The 24,985-nt window shown below is 37.7% G+C and overlaps 1 pseudogene; it reads left to right on the top strand.

Annotated features, from left to right (window-relative positions):
* LOC149193575 (putative protein S-acyltransferase 6) overlaps positions 1–20,372 on the top strand; it is an 82,268-nt pseudogene extending 61,896 nt beyond the window's left edge.
* The last annotated feature ends 4,613 nt before the right edge of the window (positions 20,373–24,985 follow it).

A 24,985-nucleotide genomic window follows, 5' to 3' on the forward strand; every position in this document is an offset into this window, starting at 1 on the left:
TGCCCCCTAAAGTATGAGGCCGTTTATCGGGTGAAATGCTTTATCCAGGGGAGTCCGAAGTTCATCCATTTGCTGGGAGGAGACCTGTAATAAGATACAATACAATACATTATGATTCATTCTGCTTTCATGATCTAGCTGAGGCGGGCATTCCCATGCTCAGCGTTATAAATACATTTTGGTACATAGAACAGACGATTGTCTGATGATAGACTGATAGTTCTGGCGAAACTATCATCCTTTGAGAAGGATGATCATCTGCTGCAATGATGTACATATCAAATGTCTTTATTTTCCTGAATATATTATCACAGCCTGGATGGATGAAACTAGATTCGGGGTCTTCAAACTCGTTCGATCTTCACTCTAAGTACAAGTCGATCCATGTGAGAATTTCGCTGAAGTCGAACATGGAAAGACATCGCTTGATTACCGGCCAATGATGTAAACCGTTAACAAGCACGAGAGGAATCACCGATAATGATAATGACCCTCAAGGTACTGCAGTACAATTCACGTGGTGTGAATAAAGGACTTGGCGTCGAACACCACGCAAAATCTTCTGGTCAAAGGTCATTGATGTATACCTGTCGCCGGAAGTGAGAAACTTGCCATTGAGGCATGCAAGCTTCAAAGTACTGAAGGGGTTGTTCCTAGATCAACTTCTTGGATAATGAGCTGATGTCGACAAGAAGCGATCCGTCAAAGGAGGGCCTTAATGAATCCCACATCAGTGACACGGAACGGAGCTAATGATTTTAGTGGAGGTGAAAACAATCTGTGACATATGATTCAGGGTGGCGGTCATGAATGGATGAAGGATAATGTATGGCAGTGGATGGGACCTGGTTGACTCTTTCTGAACGACTTCTCTTGAACATATGGCGACACTGATGCGATGGATTGGTAGCATTACCCCAAGTATGGATGGTGTGGCAAAGACCATGGTGATGTGACCGGTGAATGAAACAACCCAACCCGATGTGGTATGGAGGAAAAGTGTCATGTTCAAGAGCGACCTGCTACCATCAAAGACTTCTCAATTTTTCCCAATTTTTCCCCAGTCATTGCTGACCAGTACCTCTTTATTTTTGTCAAGCTTGAGGAGGATAACATATGCTTGTTCTATAACCTGCCCTTCGGGCAAGCCCATCGCTATGTTTTAACGAGCCTAGCGATAGGGAAACTCGTTCTCGTCTAAAGACAAGTTTGTCGCTATTTAATAATTTTAACGAGTCTAACGACAAGGAAAACTCAGCCCTTTTCATTTTTAGAGAGTCTGAAAAGGTACATAAAGTTAACTCCAAAATTACTTTTTCATCATCTAATCCCTTAAGTCCGAAAAAGTATAAAACAATACAGAAGGGATGAGTTTTCGATACTTTTAACGAGCCGAACCAAACAAGCGCTCGATCTTTTTGTGCAATAATCCCTCAGGTCCAAAAAGATTAAAATCTAGAGGAGGGATAGCTCTTCCTGTCCTTTAACGAGCTGGAAGGCCAAAACTCGGCAATCTTTTCATATTTTACGAGTCAATTGAAAAGAGCTTAAAGAAGACTCGTCTTTTGAGGAACGAGTGATAAACAGGGATAGCAACTGATTCCAGGTACAGGTTGGAATTTTCCAATCACGGCAGTGTCACAAGGATGGCTAGGTGAAATCACTCTTCGCAGCTGTTCCTCAAAATGGGTAAACAATCATATGGAGGTAAACGATCGGCCAAACGGACGGTGGAGGTGACGGTGCACAAACACGACCAAGGTCTTTTTACGGTTGATCAGGTTACATACTTAATGGTTATTTACCGAGAAGTTCATTTTTTAACGAGCTTAAACTTGCTCGAAAGCTTATGTTTATTTTTTCACGAGCATGAACTATGCTGCTAAAACTGCTCAAAAGCTTATGTTTATTTTTTAACGAGCATGAACTATGCTGCTAAAACTGCTCGAAAGCTTATGTTTACTTTTTAACGAGCATGAACTATGCTGCTAAAACTGCTCGAAATACCAGTCATAAGATAAGATTGTCTCATCGTGAGATCGCTATTTTTTAAGGAGCTTCATCTCACTACGCTTTGCTCCACATCCTTTCTTTATGCAAGCTTGGAAACGACCAATCCTACGAGTTTAAAGGGTTAGACCTACAGGTTTAAAGGGAGGACCTAAAATTTAAAAAATAAATAGTCGTCCCTTGCAAGCACTCCAAAAGGTTTGCATGCCCCCAGGTATAAAATATGATTTCAAAGCTGCCCCTCCTTCTCACTTTTGTTTTTCTTTGGGTGTTCACAGCTACTTATCATTGCAAGAGAAGAACACTTCTCAAAGACAAAACATTGGTGTTATTGAGGGAGGCTTACCTCTTTCTGGTTACCCAAAGATTGTCTCGTTAGATCAAACACTTCCTTGGCCTACCTTTTTCAGGTTACCTAAAGATTGTTTTGTTAAACAAGACACTTCCTCAGCAATGCCTACCGAAATAGACAAAGATGGGCGACAGGCCCCGTCTTTCCCAAGTACCTTGACAAAAGAATCCTATTCTAGAACGACCCTCTTTCCTCCATGGACGGGGTATGGACTAGTCATATTCTTTCGCGGAAATCCTACTTTATACCCAGAGTTCTCCGCCGAAGCAGACCAGGGTGCATGCCCCCTGGGTTCCAGTCATGTCTTCCCGAATTACTCGCGCTTATCAGGAGGACGGACCATGGGTTGAGACACTTCTTGCATGAATAGACCATTTAGGGATGGTAAGCGACTATTTGTGATGTGTGATCCGGGAAACGAAAGTTGGTCCACGAGCTTGACCATTCTTCCTCCATCTGGAAAACACATTACTCTAAAGAGTGAGGAGACTACTGCTCCCATGCAATATATATAGTCTCGTCCAAGGAGTAGGTTATAATTCAAGGGTCCTTGAATGACCATCACGTTCACTTGAACGGTCTTCCCCTTCAGCGTTATAGGCACATTGGGGAGGATTCCTAAAGGGCGACTGGTTCCTTTATCAAAGCCTGATAGATTTCTCATTTCAGGCAAAAGCACAGGCAAACCAAGCGCTTTCCAAGCAATAGAGGAAAGGATACTCACAGATGCCCCCTCATCAATGATAGTGCCGGCCATTACCATTCTGTATATTTGACAAATAATTTTGAATGGTATACTGGCTGGCAATCGGGGTCTGCGTAGTTGGTTCCAATCAAAGGACACAACCAGGTTGCTTGGTGGTGGGACTGAGTAAACGGCCGAATAGCGCTCTGATGAACTTCCTTCCTGCGATAAAGGAATGGTGGCATTGCCCCCTTGATCATCAGAGTCAGTGCTGATGAAGAGAATCTGGATGGTGTCGTCTTGATTCTCCTCTGTGATGGTGTCATTCGAAGATGGAGCCTCTGAAGGCAAAACCGGGTCAACTGCCGTATCAACCTTTTGACTTTTGTCAGGCATGGATCCAGACGGTTCATCTTCAATGACAGGTGCTTCGGCTGACCACCTGGGTGGGTCAACTGGATTCTCAACTAGCAAGGGACTTGGCAAGAGTTTTTGATATCCAGGAGGAAGATTCGCTTGCAATATCGGGCGATCTTCCAGAACTCTTTTCGCCTCGTCTAAGAAGGGACAACGGTGGATGGCATGATCGCCTTCACACAGTCTGCAGGGAAATTTAGCTTTCCCGCTCTGTCCTGGAGCTTCACTCCCACTAGTTGACGGTGAACAATCGACATGGCTATCAGAGGTCGATGCTACCGAATTGTGCAGACGGGGAGACCAGTCTCTTAGTATCCGAGGGATACATGGACAATCTCTATGGAAGTGGTCTCCCCTGCATATGACGCATGGCGATTTAGGCCTTACGAGTGCGGTGTGTGGATTTTTGTTAGATGACGATTGTTTGCCCCCAGCCGCCTTAGGCTCTTTCTGCTTCTTTTCTTTCTTCTTCTTCTCCTTTTTCTCCTTAGGAACTTGGTTCTTTGACCGATCAGTTTCGTCGAGCGAAGAGGAAGGAGGAGAGGAAGATGAAGTAGAAGGTTGGGAGGCAACTCTTGTCTGATCTAACTGTTGACTCGACTGCTCAGGAATGGTGGCATTCTGAACGACATTGGTTGAAAAGAGCCAAACAGGTAGGCCAATTGTCAATCCTGGAAGCGACAATGTGGCCATGTGGGGCGCACCAACATCTCCCCAAGAGGAGAAGGGACTAGGATTCCCACCAAGGGGAACTCCTTGGTTGGTGTGCTCCATCTTTTCAACCTAAAGATCAACGCGGGAATAAGGGTGATTGTTCCGTTTAAAATAAATTGTTAACGACGCTTTTAGACACAACTTGCTTTTTCAGTTTTAAAGAGTCGAGAAAAAGCTAAAGATGACTCTAGTCTCCTTCGATGTTTTAACGAGCTCGAAGTGAAAAATGCTCGGTTGGACTTTTTCTATTATAGAGTCTGAAAAAGGCCAAAAGAAACTGCTCTGGAGATCTAGGCAGAGGGTGTGCCAAACCTTTCGCGAAACCACAGAATACGTTTTACGGTACGGGTGGTCGATCTTCGTGAATGCTGTGTTCACTGCATCGCGATCAGTAGGGCGGCCGACACGGCTTCCTAAGGATAAAGGATAAATGCCTATAGGGGTCTCCCAATATATACGCGACGGTACGTGGGAGCACAAGTCCGTATTAGTGCTATCGTCTCTCAGGAGGAATCACCCACCTTCGTAGAGATCGACAGTCACTACGTTTAACAACGTCGGAACACGTCTCTACCTAGACCTCTACTGTGAGCGTTATGTTGCAAAGCGTTGTTAGGTTCATTCAATGTATTTTAAGTTGATCTTTTTAAAGTTTGTCTTTCAGGATCACCATGAGATGTATTGGTACAAATTCCTAAATGCAGTCTAAGATGATAAGCAAGCTTTATAATCTTTCAACTTTGAAAATCCTAGCTACTAAGGGAAAAGAGAGCGACTATCTTTTCTCAAAGAGCAATCAGCACACTCTAATGCACTCTTCCTAAATCCCACATGCAAACTTATCAAAATGCAAATGCATAATGCAGGTGTTTGTTTTCACTTTCTTAGTATAAATGCCTAGAAAGAAAGCTCTTTGCACAACTTCGAATTTGCTTTTAAATGACTGAAAATAAACAAGTTTACTTTTTCCCAAATCAGCAAGGGTAGAAGAGATTACAATCACTTTGCGATTTTTCGAAAGAAATACTTGTTTCGACACTTAAAATGACAAATTCAAACCAATAAGCAAAAGAAAACAATAGATCAAATTGCAAACAGCCAATGAACTCTCTTCTAAGATCACAATCAATCACTCAACCAGATCTGAATCAAGGCTACAGGATGACTATTTTGCTCATGCAAAGGAAAACTGTAAATGACGCCACAAACACATAAAAACACTTACAGTCTTTTTGTACAAAAATGAGGCGGAATACAAGCAAAGAAAAGGGATTACAGATGTGGTACCTATGCTAGTTAAAGGCAGCAAAAACAGAGATCAAAACAGGCAAAAGACAGCAAGGAACCCCAGCTGCACAAGGCCACACTGGTTCAGCGCAGGTGTAACACTGTCAGTTTGACATTCAGCGCAGGTAGCCTTCACGGGACCTGCGTTGAAATGCAGACTGCCTTCACAGTGCCTGCGCTGAAAGGAGAAACTCTCGTCTCTCTTGGTTTCTGGGTCATAAAATGCTCAAAAATCAACTATTTCAGGCCAAATCAGAAACACAAGCAAGGTATAAACATAGGGATACTTTGAAAGGGTACTAAAGACTATCACAAAGGATCATCAAGTCATTTATGAGTCCATTGTTGAGATCATAGACAAAAACCCAGTAAAGGATCAAAGCAGCAACATTCTACTTTGCAAAGCAGTTCGATTGTTGCTATTGAGTCTATGAGGTAAACAATGATGCAAGCTCAAACAAAATGACTTAAAGCAAAGTTCTTCCCCAGCGGAGTCGCCAATTTGTTGTGGGGAAAAATGCCTATGCAGGACGATCCTATCCACCTAAGGCGTGATAGTGCCTTAGCAACAAACGAATGCAGCTACTTCGGTTTCTTCCTTTATGAAATATGAAAGAGAGGAGATTGGTAGACTTACCGTTATCTTTCGGTTGTCCCTCGATCTAAATCCTCTCCCCTTTGTGTGTCCACAGCTACTTGCCTCCTCGCTTTTGCTCCCACAAGATCACAAGAGAACAGCTACCTGTGACAAGAGAACAGCTACATGCAACAAGAGAAGGACACAATACAAAGGCAAATATACATATTCATAAATGATTCAGGATTAGAAGTAAATCAAATACACTAATGCAAATCATACAATAAACACCAGCATATAGGAAAGAACCAAGAAGCTTTATTGATTGATAAACAGGGTTCAGGAAGAGATACAACCCATAGGGTTCCAACCCAGCATCTCCTTCCCAGCAACAAGGAATTCCTTCTTCAGCCCCTTTCAAAAGCATAAACACCCAATGATCCAACCACAATCCAACAACAATTCTTTACAATACAATCCAGCCTCCTTAGACCTCATGAGAGAGCTCTATATATAGGAGTTTTGGAGAAAGGATGAGTCAGCTTGAGGCTGGCATGAAGCTGACTAGTGTCCTCTCTCACTTCAGTTCTTGAGTCCACTTGGAGATTCTAACTTCCACTTGGAGATTTGGAACCTCTTACTCATCACCAGTCGAATTCCCTGATCCAAGTGTCATTTTGGAAGCTTCCTGGGCATTGACACCTTGAGGAATGAGTCTGCCACTTGTCCAAGTACGCTCAGCGCAGGTGGCTTTCTTTGCAGTTGACATTCAGCGCAGGTACAGAGTGGAGCACTTGACATTCAGTGCAGATGCTCAGTGGAGTAGTTGACATGATCCAGAAATTGCTTGTTTTTTAGTGTTTTCAGGTGGAGAACTTTTATAAACTGCTGTGGTTTGCTGGCCTTGTTCCTCTAGGGGTAGGAACAACATGTTTAGGGACTTTGGGATCCCTTAATTATTGACATTTCATGCTTAGTGAAGGCACAAAAATGTCTATAACACCAGGATGCTATTAGTAGGACCCAGGACTTATAGGATGCCTTACCCAAGACCCGGACACCTTACCCCTAGAGACGGGATTTCCAGCCTAAGGGGAAGGATGTGAGGATTCTGCCTCCCAAGGGGAATCTACGACGAGCACAGATTGATGATGATGCCAGGAGGGAGCTGAAGAAGAAGTGGTTGTGCTTTACCTTTCAGGAGCCATGGGCACTGGGACATAGATGTGCTACTGGCAAAGCACATTTTATTAAGGTCTTCTCCGAGAGCAGCAGGGAAGAGGATGAGGAGGATGATGTGGAGGTAGGAGATAGTTATGCAATGGAGGATCCTTCGCCACCTCCACCACCAACAGCAGGTGGTGTAGCTTTTGCACCCACCAGAGGGGCCCTTGCAGCATTGCGAGGAGTTCCCAAATATTTGACGCTGCGCGTACGAAGGACAGTATGTGGCCAGCGAGTATCAGTTTTGGTTGGCAGTGGGACAACCCACAACTTCATCGATGCACAGATGGTTGAGCGGAGAGGTATACAGATAGAGAGCTTCGATGGATTTTCAGTTTTGGTTCCAGGAGATCAGACCATGGTGTGTGCTCATTATATCCCAAAGTTATCAGTGACGATGGGCACCTACATACTGACTGACCACTTTTTCATGGTCAATATTCCGGACACCAACATGGTACTAGGTTTTCAGTGGCTTGTCACTCTTGGGAAGGTCACGACAGATTGGAAGGCCCTAAAGATGGAGTAGGATGATGAGAAGACAAGGAGGCATGAGAAGATATGGGGACAACAGACATATCTACCTCAGACTGTTTCAGCTCATCGGATGAAGGCAGTCTTCTGGAAGGGAGACGTAGTGTGGGCAATGGAGCTGCATGCATCTAAGACAGGGACTACAGGGCAGATGGTGCATCGAGAGATATAATCCATCCTTGACCGGTATGCCACAGTGTTAGGGGAGATTCCACCGGGAAAACCATTAGACCGGGGATTTGAGCACACCATTGAGCTTGAGCAGGGCATACAGGCATTGATTACTACCCCCTATAGGCATCCTAAGGCCTATCGGGATGAGATCGAGTAGACCATTCAGGAATTGCTAGCTCTTGGGCACATTCGGCTGAGCACGAGTCCTTTTGCTTCTTTCCTGGTGTTGGAGAAGAAGAAGGACGACACATTGAGGATGTGCATTGACTATAGGGCCCTGAACAAGAAGACACTGAAGAACAGGTACCCCATACCCAGGATCGATGAGTTGATCGATGAGTTGAGAGGAGCACAGTGCGTCTCAAATATTGATTTGAGGTTTGGGTACCATCAGATTTGCGTGAGGGAGCATGACATTCCCAAGACCGCTTTCAGGTGTCATTATGGGCACTTTGAGTTCTTGGTGATGCCCTTCAGGCTAACCAATGCCCCAGCTACATTCCAATCCTACATGAATCACATCTTTTGTAGTCACTTAAGGAAGTTTGTGTTGGTGTTCTTTGATGATATCCTCATTTACAGCAGGACTTGGTAGGAGCATCTCCAGCACATTGAGACAGTGTTGCGCATCTTGGAGGAGCAACAGTTCTATGCCAAGCTCTCCAAGTGTGAGTTTGGGTTGACGGAGATGTTGTACTTGGGACACATCATAGGGGTGGACAAAGTGAGAGTCCATGAGGAGAAGATCAGGGCCATCAGAGATTGCCCAGAGCCGAGGAACGTGATAGAACTTCGGGGATTCACTAGCATTTGTACTTGCTACCGAAAGTTCGTCAAGAGTTTCTCATAGCTTGCTACACTCCTGACAAATCTGACAAGGAAGGGGGCATTCAGTTGGTTGGATACAATGCAGCGAGCCTTCGACAGGCTCAAGGAGGTTATGAGTAGCTGCCCAGTACTTGCATTGCCAGATTTTTCACAGCCATTTGTTTTGGAGTGTGATGCATTGGGAGAGGGGATTGATGCAGTGTTGATGCAGGGAGGTCACCCTATAGCCTTTGAGAGCCGAAAGCTTATGGCCACCTTGTACTTCAAAAATAGAATTCATAAATAATGAAATACTTTAACTAACAATCTAGAGAAAACAACCATAAAATTTGAGAATCCTTTAATGAACTAACAATCTAGAGAAAATAACCATAAAATTTGAGAATCCTTTAATGAAGAGACAAGATTACAGATTACAGATAATTGTCATGCAACCACAGGAGCGTAGTAGAAATCAGCCCACATTATAAATATAACGAAAGAAAATAATGGTTCACGATAATAACCAGTTATGCATAAAATAATTTAACTCTCTATGGAGCTGACACAACAAAATCCGCAACATCTATGTTGACATGCAAATATACAGATGAGGAACGGTTTGAGAAAAAACAGAAACCATAATATGATTTTAAATAACAAGAATCCCACAAATAAAATATTTGGCTGAGCCAAAATATATACAAGGCCGAAAGGCCACACCCGGAGTTTAACAGAAAATTAACAAATTCTACCTGTCGAGCGACGAGATAGTCTCGTTAAATGTCTACACACATTCCATTTTTCCAGGGACCACAGGGGCTGTAAGATAACCCTATATTAATTGGGACAGAAACTAAATAACATTGATATACACCAAAAACCCGTGTTAGGGTTTGGTCGCCGACAAGGTACCTGTGACATTTGAAAAAACGGGAGGATTTATTGATAGGAACCTGGAATCCTTGAGAAGGAACGAAGCCCACTCTCCATGCGACATCCAGTTGGGTGAACGAACCTGAGAATGGAAAAGGGAATAGGGTTAGCAGAGAACCATCAACCAGAATTATCACAACATTATAGCAATGGTAATATAAACTGACTCGAACTATTACCAGTCGGAACATATTTATTCTTATAAGTCTAGAGATGATGCACGATAAACACATACATAGGAATTTAAATGAACTGAGACTATGAAGAAGCACGGTTAGCCTTTAAACATTAAGGATTCAGATAATAATTATCATTAGCACAATTTGATTAAGTAAATGCGTAGATCATGGGTTACATATGCCTTCAGGTAATTATTTTTTTCATTTGGGGTATTTGAAGTGAGGGAATGTTACAGAAATCTAGTTGGAAATCAACATGCGTCAGGTAATCAGTGTTAGCAAAACATCGTGCGAAAAAAGACCACGTTTGGCTGCGTCCTTGCATCTAAACCCTTAAAATCTCCTATGCAGGTCTGCTTATGAATACAAAGCTTGTTGTGCGACGGCCAAAATCTCAGGTTCTGCTTTCATCGAAAGGTCTACAACCAGAAATTTAAGAAACCATTGAGAAATACCTACAGGCGCTTCTCCTAGGCCGTTCTCTAATTCCATGGAATACTATACAAACAATATTACGGCAAATGTTGACACCTAATCCGAAACGGATGGGTGAACTTGACAGTCATCTAGAAGATGAACTGATCCATCATATGTATGTATATAAATAATATGTTAGCTAATGAATAAAACATCAGTTCTTTCCTCCACTCATTTTGGAGTTACCTTGGCCTGACATGGTATCAGAGCACAGGTCCCAGAAATAGTTGTAACTCCTGCTGTCCTAAGAGCTGCTCAGTCCTGAGCGCTACTCTGACATTGATTCCCTGGCTCTGGCTCTGCCTGGCCTGCGCTCTCTGACTGCCAGAGACTGCGCCTCTGTCCTGAAGACTGCGCACTATCCATAATTATGCTGCTAAATGTGCGTTGTTCTCAGTGATTGATACTGAATGTGTGTTGATGCGTTTTAAGTAAAATCGTTTTGCAAGTCCGACTTCTTTTGCGGAATCTCTTCGAATTCTCCTCGGCTGGTAGGCGACTGAGAGATGGTTTATCGTAGGCCTGTGTAGGTTTGGGTATTTGGTATCGTATTCTCCAGAAGGTTACGGGCTGATACCATAATTTTTTGTGATCAGTAGGCGACCCAAAACGTGAACAGAATGCTGGTTCACTTACGGGCTGACCCAAAACGTGTAATATCTGTATTTTGTCCATATTGTGCAGAGTAGAGCAACATTACAGTTTTTTCAAGATAATTATTTGACCGTTTATATTGGTTTTTAAGAGAATCACCAGGCGCAGGATCTGAAGCCGATGCCACCTCTGTCTCCACCTCAAATATTTCCCCATCGCACCTCTGTGCTTGTGGAGTCTAGCGCTGGCTGTCATTGATGCGTATGCACTGCTCGTGAAACGGAGTCTACGAAATCCCCTCCGATAGACCGAGCTTTCTCATCGGAGTTTTAGCTGGTTCAGCTCGATTCTTCCATTTCCTCGTTTGAGTTTTGTGTGCATCCGTTTATCGGAGCTCCATTCTCTTCGTAATTTTTTAGCACTGTGCTGCATCCGTTGATTTATACTATAATGTCATGACTAAAGCTTGAACTATTCCTTTTGCGTAATCTGATGAGGTGTATGTGCCTACGTAATGCGTTTAAAAATCCAAGTGATCATCAAGCGTACACATTGTTCTGTTCACAAGTTGTTGACTTTGTGGATTGTTCTGTACAATCGTATTTACAATCTCTGCAGCTCTTGCACGAAGTGATGCATAAGGATTCTTGAGTTTTTGCATTGATATATATTGAAATGATATATGTTGAAGAGATCCCTTGAGCGCCTTCTTTTTTTCAAAACATAATATTGTGGCAGTGATATAAGAAATGGTGATATAAGAAATGCTGATGCAAATGTTAGAAGAAAATAAAATGCATAAGGCTATGGCATAAGGATTTTTTTTGGCAGAGATATTTTTTTTACAGAATGCATTCAATCATTTCTATGGTAGGAATAGTTCTCACTGGCAAGGAGAACTATTTAGAATGGTCTCGAATGGTAAAACACACCCTCATCTACAATGAGCTGTGGAAAGGAGTGTGTGTCGGAGAAGAAGACAAAGACCCTGTGCAGCCTACATCAGATAAAGAACTTGTCATTTGGGAAAACAAGAACAACAAAGCCTATGCATTGATCGCAGCATCTGTAAATGAAGAAGTAAGTCGTCATATTTCATCCTATTCCACTGCCTTTGAAGCTTTACAAAAGCTGAAAGAACTCTATGATTCACATTCTGCACTTGAAGTTGTTCAGCTCATGATTAAACTCTTCACTCTTGAACTGAAAAATAATGATCCCCTTGCTCTTGCATCTGAAATAAAGTCTATAATGCATGATATTAAATCCACTAAGATTGAGCTGGATATCTCTCTTATTGCCTTTCTCAAAGCACTCTATCCTACCTACTCTAATTATCTTGAGTCTTTACAAGCAAATGGAAATCTTAGAGACATAACCTTTGAGTCTCTTGTGAAAAAGTTTGCTGAAAGAGAGAAAGCCTTTGGAAAGAAAATAGTCCCTGAATCTTCTGAAGAGACTGTTTGCCTTGCTCATAAAGAAAAGCATCCTACTCAAGATTCTACAAGAGGAAGAGGTGGACGAAGAGGAAGAGGAAGATACTTCAGAGGCAGGGGGGGCAGACATTCTCAAGCAGAAAAGGCAGATCTGCATTGCATTCGCTGCAAACGAAATGGATCACATGATGCTTCTACATGCAAGCTACCATGGGACAAGGTTGAGCAGAGAAGAAATCAGCAGAAAGGTAAAACTGGTGACACAGACAAAGGTAAAGCACCTGAATCCGCTCACTATATTGAGGCACAATGTAACATTGGAGTAAATGAAGATTTGTTTAATGCTTCACTTACTTCTTCGAAAAATGACTGGTTGCTTGATTCAGGAGCAACCTGTCATATGACTCATAGGAAAGAATTTTTTGAAGATTTCATTGACAATGTTGATGGAGCAGTATACTTTGCAGATCAGTCAAAAATCAAGCCATCAGGGCTTGGCACAATCAGGCTTAAACTGCGTGGTCTTCCAGACTTTCTTCTGGATCATGTTCTATATCTCCCACAGCTCAAGAGAAACTTGTTGTCCCTGGTCCACATCCACCAGCAAGGTCACTCCATTCATATGTTTGATGGAAAGCTTGAGGTAAGAAAGGCATCTGACCATTCACTTGTCATGAGGGGTATAGAAGAAGAAAGACTTCTTAAACTGCAAGGAACCTCTGCTCATGCACAACATTTTTCATATATTTCTCATCATGAAGAAGGTACACTTCCATCAAGTTTATTATGGCATGCTAGATTTGGACATTTAAACTATGATAGTCTCCGCTTGTTGAAGAAAAATGGTGTTGCTGGTTTGCCTACAATTTCTAGAAAACATAAGCAATGTGATGCTTGCATTCTAGGAAAGCATAGCAAACAGTCTTTTCATGATTCACATTCAAGAGCACATAGGAAGCTTGAACTTATTCATTCAGATTTATGTGGTCCAATGCCTGTTCCTTCTGCAAATGGAAATAAATATATCATGACATTTATTGATGATTACACCAGAATGTGTTGGGTTTAGTTATTGAAGAACAAATCTGATGCTTTTCAAACATTCAAGAATTTTCATAAGTGGATTGAAAATGATGCACAATCTCATATTGGGTCTATTCGCACTTATAATGGAAAAGAATATACATCAAATGAATTTGAACACTATCTTCGCCAACATGGGATTAAACATCAAACAACTGTGCCTTATAATCCTCAACAGAATGGTGTAGCTGAAAGAATGAACAGAACAATTTTGAATATGGTACGATCCATGCTTTTCTTCAAAAATGTAAAGACAATGTTTTGGGCTGATGCCGTTCTATGTGCTGCATATATAAAGAATAGATGTCCATCTAGTGCTATAAGAAACAAGACTCCTTATGAATTGTGGTATGGACATGTTCCTTCGGTAAAACATCTCAGGATATTTGGTTCCACCTATTATGCTTTAATACCAAAGGTACATAGAAACAAACTTGGTGCTAGAAGTCGTAAGTGTATCTTCCTGGGGTATTCAAACACATCTAAAGCATACCGCCTCTATGATGAAGTAAATAAAAAGTTTGTTTTATCTAGAGATGTCATTTCTCTTGAATCATCCAAATATGACAGTGTTGTTGAGCGGCAACTTGATCGCTTGGATAGATTCACAAAACCGAAATCATTCCAAAAGTTTGATAATCAGATTCCACATCTTGAAGGGGGGATTCCTATACTAGATCAACATGTGGAATCTCCTTCTGAAGAACAATCTCCCCTGCATGACACTCCAACAACGGATGATGCTTTAAGTGATGTAATTGATAAAATTAGGAGACTTAATCTTGATTCAGTCCCAACTCAATCAACAGAACAGCCTGGACCATCTCAGAAAGGTCCCCCAAAGTGGCTGACAAAGACACTTGAAAGTGTTCATCCTGATGAAATTGGAAAAACAGGAACCAGAAATACAAACCGACAAGATGGAGGTGATGTAGATAATTCTAATTCACCTGTAGATATGGATGTTACTTATGATTGTGAATTGAACTTGTCTACAGATTTTGAACCAACTTCCTTCAAAGAAGCTGCTTCTCATGATGAATGGAAAGAAGCGATGCAGAAGGAGTATGATGCCCTCATAAAGAATGGCACTTGGAAGCTGGTTGATCCTCCATTTGGAACCAAACCAATTGGCTGCAAGTGGGTCTACAAGAACAAGTACAAAGCTGATGGCTCACTTGACAAGCACAAAGCTAGGCTTGTGGCAAAAGGTTTTGCACAGAAGGAAGGGGTCGATTATGAGGAAACTTTTGCCCCCACAGCAAAATGGGCAACCATCCGGACACTCTTTGCACTAGCTGCTCAGAACGGTTGGAAAGTCCATCAAATGGATGTAAAAACTGCATTCTTGAATGGAGATCTAAAAGAGAATGTTTTTATGTCCCAGCCTGAAGGATTTGCTATGAAAGGACATGAACACAAAGTATGCAAACTTGTGAAGTCCTTGTATGGCCTCAAACAAGCACCACGAGCCTGGTATGAAAAACTAACTGAGCATCTTCTAAAACTCAACTTCAATCATTTTGATCTTGATGATGCAACTTTATTTGTCAAGAAAGTTGGCAAAACAGTTGTATATCTAGTGGTATATGTAGATGATCTTTTAATGACAGGGAACAATGAAAGCTATATTGCATCCATAAAGAAAGAATTAGGAAAATTTTTTGAAATGACTGATTTGGGATATGTTCATTACTATCTTGGCATTGAAGTAACCCAACATCCAAAGTCCATATTTCTTTCTCAAAAGAAATACATTGGAGATTTGTTAAACAGATTTGGCATGACAGAGTGCAATCCCCTTTGTACTCCAATGGAACAAAACTTGAAGCTCACATCTATTGAAGGAAAGGAATTTGAGGATGCAACAAAGTATAGACAGCTTGTAGGAAGTCTCATCTACCTCACTACTACTAGACCAGACATTTCATTTGCTGTTGGAATCCTCTCCAAGTTTATGCAACAGCCTTGTGAGGGACATTGGTCTACTGCAAAAAGAGTTCTAAGGTACTTGAAGGGAACTCAAGACCTTGGAATCAAGTATACACAGGTGGACGACTTCAACTTGATTGGATACTCTGATTCAGACTTCGATGGAGACAAAGAAACTGGGGCATCTACTTCAGGATATGCTATGAGTCTTGGATCGGGAGCTGTCTCCTGGAGATCACGCAAACAATCAGTACCAGCAGATTCCACAACAGAAGCAGAATATGTGGCAGCAGCTGAAGCAACGAAAGAAATTGTGTGGCTCAGGAAAATTCTTGAAGATTTGCAGGTAAAACAAATACAATCAACTCCACTCATGATTGATAACACATCTGTAATAAAGTTGGCCAAGAACCCAAAGTTCCATGATCGTACTAAGCACATCAATACTAAATATCATCTGATCCGACATCATGTTGAGGCCAAAACAATCCATCTCCGTCATTGTTCCACAAACGAGCAAATTGCAGACATCTTCACCAAAGCGCTTGGAAGAGAAAAGCTTGAAAGATTCAGAATGATGCTTGGACTCACCAACATCCCTTCAAATTAAGGGGGGGAATGTTGACACCTAATCCGAAACGGATGGGTGAACTGGACAGTCATCTAGAAGATGAACTGATCCATCATATGTATGTATATAAATAATATGTTAGCTAATGAATAAAACATCAGTTCTTTCCTCCGCTCATTCTGGAGTTACCCTGGCCTGACAGCAAATACAACCAGGGTCTATGAAGTTTGGAAAGGAAAAAAATGTGAGAGACAAATATCAAGTTATATTTTAATTTTTGTCATTGGTTTAAAACTGTAGTCTCAAATAGGTTGATTGGTATGGGTGGACTTTGGTCCCACGAGTCAAACGATAAATTTTGCAGACTCTTGAAATTAGGAGGTTGAGATTCCCTATATAAATATATACCTATATGGAAGAATCAAATTGAGATTTAGGGAACATATTTATTTTCTAATTAATTTTGCAGACTCTTGAAATTAGGAGGTTGAGATTCCCTATATATATATACCTATATGGAAAAATCAAATTGAGATTTAGGGAACGTATTTATTTTCTAATTTCTTGATATATGGTAGAGGATTGGCTCATTTTAAAATTTCATGTTATTACATATATGTTTATTTGGATATTTAATGAAAATTTTTTTTTTTTTTATTTAATTATTAATAATTATTAAATTAATCATAAAAATTTTATTTTCATATAATTTTATTTAATTATATTAATAATAAAAAATTGCAATTTATAATAAAAGTAATTATATCTTTTATATTATTTTTTTTACGGGTTATTATTACTTTGTTTTATTTTTCTTAATATAAATATATATATATATATATATATATATATATATATATATATAATAAACCATAATAATCATTTTAAAAAATATGTAATTTGATTATTTTTCATAATTAATTATAATTTTATATATATATATATATATATATATATATATATAGATATAGATATAGATATATTTTACAATAATTAAATGTATTATAAAATAAGTTTCTTAGGTTTATAGACTTACCAATCATTTTATATTTTATTTATAAAGGGAAAATACCAAATAATCTTCAAGCAACTAAAAAAATTTAAATTGATCCATTTAAAAATCAATTAATCTTCCCATCATATCAAAATAAATTACTAATGAGTTTTGATTCCAACTTTTTCATCAATTTTTTTTATAATTTTATTACAAACGAAAGCATCATAATATTTAATTGCCGAGTTTCCAAAATTAGAAATTGAAATAATCTTAAATTTTAATTGCTGAATGAAGGAAACAGAAAAATTGTTTGGCAGCCATATATCCATTACTGCCTCCAAAAATAAAATAATGCAACATCTCACTCTCCCCAAAAGTCAAACTGGTGGCCTAAGTCCATCCAAAATGACAAAATTTCGCCTCCTTAGTACACCAGCAGGAGACAATTAAATCTAATGTAGTTCATAGGGATTGCCATTTATATGGGTCCACCTAGAAAAAGACATGAAGCTCACTGTCTCGACATATATGTTAATGATCCATTCACAGAAGTAATGATTATATAATATTATAATTTTTTAATTAGTTGCTGGCTGACTCTTTTTGTTCTGGAATGAGCCTCTTTAAAAAAATTTGTTCTCGAGTTAGTCTTTTTAAAATTCTAGGCCTATGTTTAGTCTAAATACTTATTTACAGCTATAATGTGTTAGAATTTTTTTTTTTTAAATTCTCCTCATATATTTAATGTGTTATAGAGTGTTACTGAATTCATGAAATCCAAAGTTATTATTTATATCACAAAAGTCAATCAAAATAATTGATAAATGCTTAGTTTTCTGGTTTGTCAAGCTGCAGACTAAAATTGTTTGTGTTCCGATGCAGAAATTTTGCCTTCGGGGAAGACTGATATTCGGTCCAGACGTGTGGATATTCGTGCTCACCATGGTGCTTCTCACTCTTCCAACAGCTATATTCTGTATGTTAACATTCCAACATAATAGTTCAAATGATTCGCACAGCAACAGCAAGTTTGAAATCTGCGTCATGGGGATTGGCGTTAGCCTCACAGTTATTGTGAGTATTTATCTTAATCTCTAGTTCTCCCCTCCTTTCCCTTTTTTTTCTTGTCCTTACAGTTTACGAATTATGTCCATACCATGCTACTTCTAAAGTTTTGAAAAAAAATTGATGAGGTGTTGATCTTGGCTTTCAAAACGGCTGCAAGTGATGCCGGTATACTCCGTCGTAATTCGCGTTCACCAATACCTGAAGATTGCAGTGATTCTTTTCCTAATAATGGTGAGGGAGATCAAAGGAAATCTCGCAGTCGAAGGGTTCCTAGAAAGAAAGTGTTTGTGAACGGGGTAGTAGTAAAGGTCAAGTACTGGAAAACTTGTATGTTCTATCGACCTCTCGTTGCTCTCACTGTTCCACCTGCAACAACTGTGTAGAGGAATTCGATCACCATTGCCCATGGATTGGCCAATGTATTGGCAGGGTACGTCATTCTCAGTAAAGTTCGATGAAAAAAATTGCAGTATGATTGTTATGGTAAATTAAAAAATCAAATCATATGACAGTATGGTTGGTATCATATGCTGTTGTTCCTGGAAAAAAATTGTGACGTGTGTGAAACACTCATACTTCACTGTTCTTTCCTTAAGAAAAACCCTATGATTGATATGGTATGAACTCAAACTGTGAAGATCTACATTCATAAAATATGGTTAGTGTTAATACAATTTGTTATGATTGATATTAATGCAATTTATATATAGTATTAATGCCATTTGGTTAAAAAAAGTCTTACATCACACAATCACTTCACAGCTTTTCTCAAAGACAACGAACATATGATATGCATTCAAAGTATGAAAACACTCACAAACTATATAATTAGATATTAATGCAATCTATATATTTGCAGCGTAATTATCGCTGCTACCTCCTGTTTGTTCTCTCTTCCTCTGTGCTGTGCATATATATATTCGCTTTCTCCGTGATGTATATGAAGGAGGTGATTAAACGGAATGACATAAACATCTGGAAGGCTATAAAGAAAACACCCGAGTTAGCTGCACTTATACTGTACACATTTTCGGCTCTCTGGTTCGTTGGGGGACTGACAGTGTTCCATTCCTATCTCATCGCCATTAATCAGGTGCTCGCATTTATATTTTTATAGATTGAACATTTATATTTGTATAGATGGAACTTGATGTTATTATGTTTATCTTTGTGTTCGATATTGCTGAGCTGGTCCTTAATGAATTCATGGAATATTTCAGAATCTAACAGAAAGCATCGTCAAACAAATGACCTAGTTGCTGTGAATTGGATTCTAGGATGTTTTCAAAATTTGCAATCCTTAGTTGGATTTTGGGATATTTTCAAACTTTGCAATTTAGATAAAGAGGTTGGATTTTGGGATATTTTCAAACTTTGCAATTTAGATGGAGATGTTAGATACGCTGAATTTCTTTATTGAAGATATCTAGATCACAGACATTTTTATCTTAATTGTAAATTTTAAAAATATTTGATATTATTTAAATTGTAGACATCTTTATCTTAATTGTAAATTCCGGAAATACTCGATATCAATCAATTTTTTTTTTGTTTAATTTGCTCTCAATTCCTTAAATGACCTAGCTGTTATTAGTTGGATTCTGGCAATATCCCAGAATCTGCAATTTAGATAAAGCTGTTCACTTTTTTCTTTTTTTCTTTTTTTTGAATTTGAGCTCAATTCATTAAATGACATAGCCTTTGTCAATTAGATTAAAAAAATATCCCAGAATCTGCCCTGTAAATAAAAATGTTCTCTATACTGATTCCCAGAATCTGCAATTTAGATAAAAATGTTCACATTTTTTTTTAATTTGGTCTCAGTTAATTAAATGACGTAGCCGTTGTCAGTTAGATTCTCTGAATATCCCAGAATCTGCCCTCTAAATAAAAATGTTCTATATGCTGAACTTCCCTATTGCAGACATCTTTGTCCCCATTGTAAATTCCAAGAATATTCGATATCAATCCATTTTTCTTTGTTTAATTTGTTCTAGATTCATTGAATCTGTTTCCGAAAGGAACCTAATTTTTAATACATCTCTGCATTGCAGACTACATATGAGTATTGCCGCGAGATTTATGAGACTAAAATAAATCCCCACAATCAAGGAATACTGCGGAATTTCGAGGAATTTTTTTCCAGAAAAATCCCTTCATCACAAACCGATTTTCGAGCTCCTGTGTCTTCTAACAATGAGCACGGCGCTTTTAGTGCAGATGCATTTCTTCCAACCGCCACGGAGGAATCCAGAGACTTAGAATTGGGCCAGAACCCGGAGTCTCGTCCTGCATTACATAAAGTCACAAGGGCGTAAGCAATATCTGTAATACTAATGTTGAAGATCGCATTCTGAAGATGAAGTCCAGTAGCCATGGACATGAATCACTGTGGCCTGTAGTCAAACACAATTCAGAAGAAGCGAATGAAGTGGATAGAATAATTGACAGAATTTTGTTTATGCAAAAATGGCATGCACCGTGTTGTCCAACTGTAAGGAGGAACAAATCTCCTCAATGTTTTTTTCGAGTTGAAACTAAGTTTTAGAACTAAAATCTCACTAGTAGGATTTAATATATTTTTTCGTTGTGGTCGGGGAGATGATGACTATGATTTGGACATGGTTTAAGGAAGTTTTATGGTTTAGTTCGGATGCTAGTTACAAGATTTAATGGTGTTATGTATGGCAAATATAATATCTTATTATCTAGATAATGCACTAAACGATAGGCTGTATTTGTATTTTTCTTAATGGAAATTTTAAATCCTTGTGTTAATTTTTGTTTAAAAGGCTAACCTTTAGTTTTCTTTTATTTTTATTTGAATGCAGGAATTTATCCTATATACACCAACACCAATTAGCTATTGAAAATATAAACAAATTAAAAGGTTAAAATTTATTTGAAAAATTAGTTTTTTAAGGTTTTTTAATTAAATTAATTAACTAAAAAATAAGTTGATTTTAACAGAATGCAGTATCGTCTATATAATATTTTAGAATATTTATCGTAATAAATATAAATTAAAATTAACATATTTATAAAGTAATTATATCTTATTCTATATTTTTAATTTAATTAACTAATTAAAAAACAATATCATGAAAAAATGTAATATAAAATAATGAAAAATTTCATTTAATATTAATTCATAATAATGCAAGAAAACAGATGTAGAAATAAATTTTTCAATTTTTTTTAAATTGTATAAATGTTTAATTTTTATATTTCTATGTTTCATGATGATGATGATGATGATGTTTCACGATGATGATGATGATGATGATGATGATGATGATGATGATGATGATGATGATGATGATGATCTATCTCACAAATTATTTAGTTTGATTTAAGATTTTACTCCTATGCTCAAAAAGCTTGGAGAGAATCCTCTTGAGCTCACTCTAATTTTGACAACGTAAAAGGCTAAGAAGGTAAGTATTGCAACAAAGATTTTGAAACTGAGATCTAATGTGGTTGTACCGGGGGCACTCTAAAAGGAAGTGATTTTCATCCTAGTTGTTCGTATTCTCACAAAGATTGGTAGAACATTTCTATCCATGGTGTTTTAGGAACTACCCAATGACCCGTTTCACTATGGAGCTCATGAGAGTTCGTTCTAATCTTGCCTATATTAATTTTCTTCTTTGAGCTAGTTAAGGGTTGATGACCTCCTTCTAATATCTTAAATTTCTTTTATCTCCTAAATCTTTCTCACACCATATTTTTTCTTTGAACTTAAAAGTAACAATATTTTTAATGTTATTAATGTTTTGCAATGCAGCATTCTCATCAATCTCCCAATGGTTTAACTAGGCCCCAGTGTCTTTATACCAACCTCATTCGAGCCTTGGGTGGTTTTGGCTAGAATTTAAAGCTAGCTTAGGAAGTCTATGGTCTCCTATGTTATTGAGTTTGTGCTTGTACAATAGAAGCCTAGTCATAGCTAGGCTCTCGAAAGGGGAAATACCCACTTCTATAAGGAGAATAGGTTAGGGTGTGTTGCTTTTAACTTCAGGTTAGTTATAAATGCTTATTGATTTGCTCAATCTTTCTCCAGGATTCTCTAGAGATGCTACAACCCCAAACCTCACAACCATATAAGATAACGTGAGTGACTAAAGTTTCAAAGAGGAACTTCTTTCTATCCCACATTACGAGGTTTGTCGTTTTACAATTACTTTCAAGACCAAAATAAGATTTTCATCCCCCATTAATCATTTTCTCAATGCTATAGTTTGAATTGAGCTTGTGATGAATATCAATTCCTAGGTACTGGTTAAGAGCATGTGTTTCCTCCTAAGAGGTCACAGGTTCAGAACCAGAGGGGGGTAGAGTATGTATGCCTTCGTAGACTTAGCAGTCAAATCGTTGCACGGAGGTGGGTCCCTTGTCCCACAAACAAGGGGGTCTCATACACCAATTTGGTGTCTGGCTTGGATGTGACCTTAAAAATAGATATTATTATTATTATTATTATTAGGAAGACACTTCCTCCAAGTTACTATTGTCATACATAAAATTAGCCTAAGTGTCTTTCTTGGATTTCATAATCATAACTTTTGTTTTGCTAGTGTTAACAATCATACCCATGGTAGAGAAAAAATCCTTAAAAAGTATAAGTTACTTATCAAGATCGGATGGATATCGTAAAAATAGAGAAAAAGAATGATGACTATCCCATAAAATAATGATAATAAATTTTTTAGTTAGTAATTTTATAAACTTTAATATACAGAAATTTAAATCTAAAATCTTAAAACTTATTGTTTTATATAATAAAATTTAAAACTTATTATTTTATATAACTTTTATTTTATATATGGATTTTACATAATTCTATGAAAAAATATTAAAATGAAATAAAATTTTGAATATTTTGATAATAAATTAATTATATGAATATGAATATGAATATAATCATAAGTCATATAATTATATAATATACTTTAAATATTTTTTACCTATTTTCTATAAACTTATAATTATTTAATTAAAATTAAAAAAAATTATTAATTTAGTTTATTTATTGGGATGTTTTGGGATGCAAGCATGTGGAGGCAGTAAAGGAATGAGATCTCTGCGGTCCACTAGAGTGGAGTTAACCCTAATTATCAAGTCCATAGTGAGCTCATAAGTGTTACTGGTAGCTTAAGAGTTTGATTTTCTTCCGCTAATTCATTGGTTTCCCAATCACAATGCAGGACTCGAAAGCCTATAGATATAATTTGTTTTATTGATTAATCTATGACTAAAAAACTTACCCACAAAATAACTATATTCAATTTTCTTAAGAAAATTAATTAATACTTTTGTAATACTATTTATTTATTTATTTTATTTTATTTTCATTACCATAAAATAGCATAAACATAGATCATGTAACCTAAATGAGCATTATAATAATAAACAAAAATATAATTTCTAAAATTATTTGCATGACCCTTTAGTTGATATCGATATGTTCCGAGAGAAACTTCGAAACAAGAGGTAATGCAGCTTCCATGGTTCCCGAGTGATTTCATTGACATTTGTATTTTTTGAAAGTTGGCATAAGTATTTTGCTGTCGATTATATTATTTTATTAATTGATTTAGCAAAGCTTAATTAATTTTTTAATTATTTTTAAAATTAGCATAATTTTCGTTTAATTTTGAATTTATAAGTGTGGAAAGAAATTGAATTTTGGAGATGTATTTTTTTTTAGATTTTATTTTAAAAATAAGTTTGATAGGTTTCATTACTGTAAATGCTTTAAAGTTTTGATATGCTTAATTTTAGACTGGTGAATTTTGATAATATTTTTTGGATTAATCACATTACAAGTTGTTGGACGAGGTTTCGAACCATCTAATTGAACCACATTAGATGGTTTGAAATGTCCACCATCACATTACAAGTTGTTGGACGAGGTTTCAAACCATCTAATTGAACCACATTAGATGGTTTGAAACGTCCACCATCAACTTATGATGCGATTAATGTGAAAGACATTATAAAAAAGTTTTGATATATTTCAAAAATTTTATGTCATAATTTCTAAATGTTAGTATGATTACAACCAACTTAGATGCATTTTAATTCTACGTTTACGAATGGCTCTGAGGGATCAAATATATTTTCACTATGAAAAAACTATCGTAAAAATTTGATCACTTTGCTCAGTAGAGGTTATATATAGAGGTAATATGTATCTAAGCTAGTTTAATATATTGTGACATCTTCCTGATAACCATCAAAGTAGGTTTATTTTTATTTTCCTTGCCTAAGTAAAAGAGAAACTCAGGAAAACTCCATGACATTTGGGATTGATATTTAAATGAAATTTTATATTTCTTTCTTTTATATATATATATATATATATATATATATATATATATATATATATATATATATATATCTAGATTGAAAATTTTGAATTCACTTTGGGAAGATAAGAAATGAACTCCGACTCTAGGGAGTTAGGAGCAGTTAAATAGTTATACTCTTTCTTCCTAGAGATAAAAAGAGATCTCAGAGGAAGGGGAGAGGTTCAGTTGGTCTGGAAAGGAAATGATGAAAAGAGTAACTGAGGGATATGTCCAGAGCTGGTGAAACCAGTGGACAACCTGGTTATGAAAGGAATCAGAGGCTGAGAGACTAGACTACAATCTTGAGGTTTGTAGCCTGATTCAAAAATAAAACCACTAAGCATCGTTGTTTGTTGTTTTGGAGCGGAAGCTCAGGGGTAGAAGAGAACATTATTGTGCTTATTATGTTTGGGTGGAAAATGTCTTACCCTACTGAATTCATAGAAATTTCTCTGAACAGATAAGAAATCGGATAATCCATGCTTTGTTTTAAGAGCAATTTATGCATTAGAATTGCAATGAGTAATTAAACTTTGAGTTACGTGTTCTAGTGAATGTAACCTAGAATTACATAATGG

The sequence above is a fragment of the Pinus tabuliformis genome, chromosome 2_2 (assembly GCF_031772625.1).
Source record: "Pinus tabuliformis cultivar Carrire ecotype Pingquan chromosome 2_2, CPIR1, whole genome shotgun sequence".
NCBI classification, from domain to species: Eukaryota; Viridiplantae; Streptophyta; class Pinopsida; order Pinales; family Pinaceae; genus Pinus; species Pinus tabuliformis.